Source organism: Hetaerina americana, unplaced genomic scaffold (assembly GCF_022747635.1).
Source record: "Hetaerina americana unplaced genomic scaffold, ioHetAmer1.1.p SCAF_7, whole genome shotgun sequence".
Taxonomy (NCBI): Eukaryota; Metazoa; Arthropoda; class Insecta; order Odonata; family Calopterygidae; genus Hetaerina; species Hetaerina americana.
The window spans coordinates 28,889,858-28,895,418 of record NW_027287316.1 but is presented as its reverse complement, the minus strand read 5'-3'; the positions used below and the strand labels follow the sequence as shown (position 1 = coordinate 28,895,418).

General features: G+C 41.5%; 1 non-coding gene across 1 annotated transcript; it reads right to left on the bottom strand.

Moving 5' to 3' along the window:
• Nucleotides 1-854: 854 nt before the first annotated feature.
• TRNAM-CAU (transfer RNA methionine (anticodon CAU)) lies at nt 855-927 on the bottom strand. Its single transcript has one exon. It is a non-coding gene; the product is annotated as a tRNA-Met (tRNA).
• Between the last annotated feature and the right edge of the window lie 4,634 nt (nt 928-5,561).

The window sequence follows — 5,561 nt, the reverse complement described above, 5'->3', positions numbered from 1 at the left end:
ACTCTTAGCTCCATCGTTTACATCCCTCTCGGCGGTAGTAAATAATTTTGTACTTATCATCTCATTATAAATCATACAAATTAGAATACAAGTGATTCATGTTATGGCATCTCGTTCGATTTCTTCTACAGAGGAAATTGCCTCACTTAAATGCAATCCTAACCTCTCCACCATTTCGCTTCGCGTAAGGGAAGGGAAACAAATATAACTATACGGCTTAACCCCCCTTTACCGCAAGCCCAAAAAATGTATTCGGCTAAGCTTTTCATACGTTTTACGAGAAACTTTATCAGGCACAGGAAACATAATATATGTTAAGGTCAGATAAATCACCCACACAGGGAAAAATCTGATTATTAATAAAGAGCAAAATATTTATGCTTACTTTCTGCAGTATGCATCTTGAGTGCCATTATTTTTGCTCATATTATCTGACTTTCGTCAACATCAAGGACACCAGAAAGGAGAAGCTATAATTTAAATTTATGAGTTTGATATCGTGTATGAAGATGCATAAACTTTGTGAATGAATTCATAGGAAATTAAACCACAAAATTTACCCTATTTAAATTCCAAATAATTGCGTGTTTTTGCTATGGAATTCTTTGATAAAAGCTCGAGTTGGGTGTCTTCGCGGAGACCTATTTATTTTTCGTCATTTTTTATTCGGACGAGATGGATACTTGAGAGTTCTTCCTCCACAGAACGTTGCGTACACTAAGGACAATTACCTTAAGGGGAGGTAAACTTTCGTAGGCGAGAATAGAATCGGCTGACACTTGCTTGACCCGCCTACAACTTGACAGTTGCCATGCGGGAACATTACCCCGCAGCCATCAGGGCAGGAAAAAAGTTGCCCCGGGTGAGGATCGAACTCACGACCTTAAGATTATGAGACTTAAGCGCTGCCTACTGCGCTACCGAGGCTGATGACCCTGTGGTAAACCTGTATGTTATATTTTTTACTTAAGAATTAAAAATTGTTTTTGAATACCATAATCAGCAACACTTTACCAAATGCTTCATATAACTCTTCATGGTTCCTGACCGTTGCATTCTGTAATTCATATCTGTTTCAATCCATGTATCCCTGCTCTGATTCGTCATGAATACCCATCATCAATACTGGGCATTTTCTCCTCCGGATTTTCACTTTCGGATTACGCGTAACCATCATGGATGTACGTATTATCTATTTTATCATGTAAATACTCCCACGCGTTTGGGCCTTCGGGCAATCTGTTTCATTAAATTCATCAGGGTGCTCCCTATTCAATTCTTCCAATCCATTTTCCTTTCTTATATTGCCTCCAGAAACACTCTCGCACGAGTTTTCTTTTCAGAAGTTTTACAGCATGCTGTTTAGTTACAGAACCCTTTCCACGGATTTTTATTATTCTTCCAATCAAGGGCTAAATAGAATAATCAGCCCCCACCCTAGAATCCTTTCCAGATGATGCAAAGGAACTCATCGAGAGGTCTCTGTGTGCGCTGAGCGAAAAATACATGTTACCATGCGGGGATATTTTACTGCGATTAAATATTAAAAAGATAATGAAATACAATATGACATTGCAAAACTTTTGTTTCAACCTTGTTCCGTGTTCATATTGGTAAATGATATTTCCTCAATTCTCTTTTCTATAATGCCCTCCCGTCGATGAAAAGTTTCTATTACTTTATCTGATTCCAATCTTCTGATTTCGCTCATCATCCAGTCATAGGGATTTTTATCAGCCTTCCGCGGGCTATTTTCAGTTTAACAAATGTTTTTGCCGGTTTCAATAAAATAATCCACATGAACAATATTCCAGCAGTGGTGGGTTGATGCAGATGATTTAAGATTTTTTAGGAACATGAATCGGCAAAAACCCAGAAAAACTCTCAGAAGCACAAAACAGACATTTCTATTCAACTAGGACGCAGTGGGAAAACTTATTGATCCCCTATGAATAATAAACCAAACTAATAATCTAAGGTATCGTAAGAAAAAGAAGACTCAAAAGAAACTTTTAAAACAAAATTATGGTTAAATATTATTGGTATAATGTATTCTCGTACTTAATCCTGTGGAGAAATTTTTGCTGAGCTCGATTGGCAGCTCAAATAACAGGCTTGATTTACTCGTATCTCCTGAGTGATTCGTTACACAAAAGCCAATTGAACCAAATTTTCCGGAGCAACTATTGAACTCGCTAAGTTTACCAGGGTACACTATAAGAGATATATTCCCTATCTTTTCCAATTTTTCCTGAATTTTCGTTTTAACGGTCATTTTTTACCCACATTTTTACGGTGACGGTATTTTGGTGAAAAGGTGTACTACACTCGTAAAGGAAGTAACGTTCCAGTCCGGAAAGTAATCGAAAGCCGTGATCTACTGATAATCTGGCAATCACGCTACCGACTAGACAAACCCGTCCGCTTCCAATGCCCCTTCCCAGTAGCGATACACTCTCCATGAACCGGCTATCATGCCGACTTTCTCTCACTCCGCTACCATTTCATTTCCTTCTCCCTACCCTACCCTCCCCCACCCTGATATAATCATCTGCTACGTCACTCCAGGCGCAAAACCAATGTCTCTGGGCTACTCCCGCCCCTCTCCCACTCCCTCCGTCCCCCCTTCCGTTCACCTCCCCCCGTCGTCTCCTTTTTCCCACCCACCCCCCATCTCTCTCTCCCACCTCGTCCCCTCCCCGTCACTCCCTCCCTCGCACAGCTCGTCTCTTGTTATGCGGAACGCCGGGTCTCAGTAATGAAAATTATGCATTAGTTCATATCGAAAAAGGGAGACTCTTCCATTCACTTTTTTTTTGCTTCGAAACTCCCACAACTCCTCTCCTCCCCTCAGCCCCCCCCCCAACGCTTCCCTCCCTACCACCATCTCCCCTTCGCCCCCACCCCCCAACCCGCCGCGCCCACCCTCTCCTCCTCCCCCATCTCTCCCCCTTCATCACTTCTTTTTCATCTCCTCCTTTATTCCTTTATTTTTACGCATGCCAAAGCATATGCCTCCTCTCTCTCCAGATTCTCTCCCGTCGCCCTGTCCTTTTCACTCCATTTACCTCTCCGATTTACTTAATCTACACCGGAGTCCTTCCTCAGAGTTTAGCGGTGCCCGTAATACGTCCGTGGGGTAACTTGGAATGCTATACTTCACTGAATTATTCAACTTTCGAGAAGCCTTGCATGTTTTCCAGTCCGAAGACATGAAGGGACAGATTCCTACATTGGTAAAGATCCGAAGTATAAAGGCCATCCACTCGACTTCATCTACTGTGGTCCACAGTCAGCAATATTTCCTCTGTCGCAGTACGCTGAGAATCTCTTTATATCAACTGATTGATCATCAGAAATAATGTGAACATATTTACCATTTTTCTACATTTGGCCCTCAATAAAATTGCCGGGCGAGGCTATCAGCAAATTTTACGAACATTAATAATTATTGAATAATTAATTTATTGTTATTAAGGTAACGTTCCATTTAAAGTAAGCATTTGATGTGCACACATGCTAATCAATAGTACATTCTTAATACATCTACATCAATACCCTGCGAGCCACCAAAAAGGTGTGAGGCAGGGGGTGCAGCACCAGGAGGAAAGAGTAATGGTGAGGGGGTTGGGGTTTTTCAAATGGATGGGGGAAGTTGGGGGGAACCTACAAAAAAAATATATACAAACTACGCACAGTCCCTACCATGCAGGTTGATACTTATTGTGTCGAACTGACTCCTGGGGGATTTCGACTAAAAGCATTCTGATCGCTTATCGTTCTCAGAAAAAATTACATTTTAAATTTGTCAGTCTCGCAGTGTATCTCTCTAATCTTATATCCGTGATCCCTCCGACCGTAATACGTTGAGGTCCGTATTGTGTTCTTGATGTCATCGGAAAAGGACCCATCTTTAAATGTTTTAATAAGTTTAATCTATATTGTAAACGCCGATGTTTAAGGGAATCCCAGCCTAAATTTTCTAGCAAAGTAGTAACGCTACTACGCTGGTCATAACAATTTTTGAGAAATCTAGCCCCCCTCCGCTGAACTCGATCTAATTCCGAAATCAAATTTATCTTTTGAGGATCCCATATACTGGCAGCATACTCTAGGCGGGGTCTGACTAGGGCAAGAAAACATCGTTCCTTCACTTTTTCGTCACATTTACCCAGCACTCTTTTTAAAACTCCCAATTTTTTACAAGCGTAATACGCTACAGTAAACTGGTCTTAAATTCCTCATACTTTCTACCATCCTTTAGTTTTGTCCAACGTGCCCATCCTTTTCCTACCCCTTCTTCGCTCGCCTGACTCCCCCCTACTTCACGGCTCCCCTCTATCAAAGCCCTCAATATGTCATAAACCAATAGAAATTCTTTACATCTATATTTACTCCCTCCATCGAATTTTCTCAACAGCCGTTGCCTTCCTCCACAATGCCTAGTGCTTCATTCGTTTCCTTACCACAATTTCACCGCCTCCTTCTCCACACCCACACGTCGAAAGCCTCCATATCTATTTCAATCACCTTGTGTCAACGATCTAGGGTCTTACTCGCACCAAACTAGGATTCATTTAATTTAGGTTTTATTTAGTTTAGGTTTCATTTAATTAAACTAATTTATGAGACAGGAATTTGGCCGAATGACTTCATCAGATCAACGTCAGTTCCCATCCCAAAAGGAGAAAGACAGCTGTATTTAATGACTTTAGGACAACAAGTTTAACTTCACACCCTGCTAAATTGGTACGATAATCAACAAGGGTTTGGAGGGATGGGTCATTTTTACTTGGTGAATGATCAGATTGGGTTCAGGAAGGGGAGCGGTATGAATGATGGCATAGCAGTAAAGAGATCACCAATAGAAAGGTGCATAGAATATCATCAGGATGAAGCTTTTTGTTTTGTAGATTTCGGGGAGATGGTTAATAAATGGGCGAATATAATAAATATATTCCAGAAGAAAGGAATAGAATGTAGGGATAGGTGACTTATCCGTTGCCTGTATATATCCCAGATGATCTGGTGCGAGTCGTACAGTGCGAGTTGTATATGAATGGTAAGACTGAGAATGATCTACCCCGAAGAATCAGCAGTGCGGAGAAAAGCCTCACCTGGGACTATCGGATTCTATACGGCGACGCTAAACTTATTAGCAGAGAAAACGGTCACTGAGACGATGACGCAAATGAGGCGATGGAGCTCCACCAAGAGGGGAAAAAACTTCAACCGAGACACGGGATACGCCCTCGTTGAAGCCCGTACTCCAGAAAATAAATACAGCAAGGAGGAGAGAAAAACTAAGTTTGTCGCTAACATTTCATATGTGTTGACCAACCGCACCTCTTTCCATGAATTTCAAGCGGATATTTTTCCCTTTTCTTCTTTCTTTAACACACTCCCTTATCTCTCACCCTTTTTTAACCTGGTTCCCCACCCTGAACCCCCTGCCACACACCTTTTTTGTAGGTAACGGGGCATTTCTCACCTTTCTAATTATATCCCACACTGTCCATAAGAGTTCATTTCTGGGGCTGGCAATTTTTGCACCAAAATTC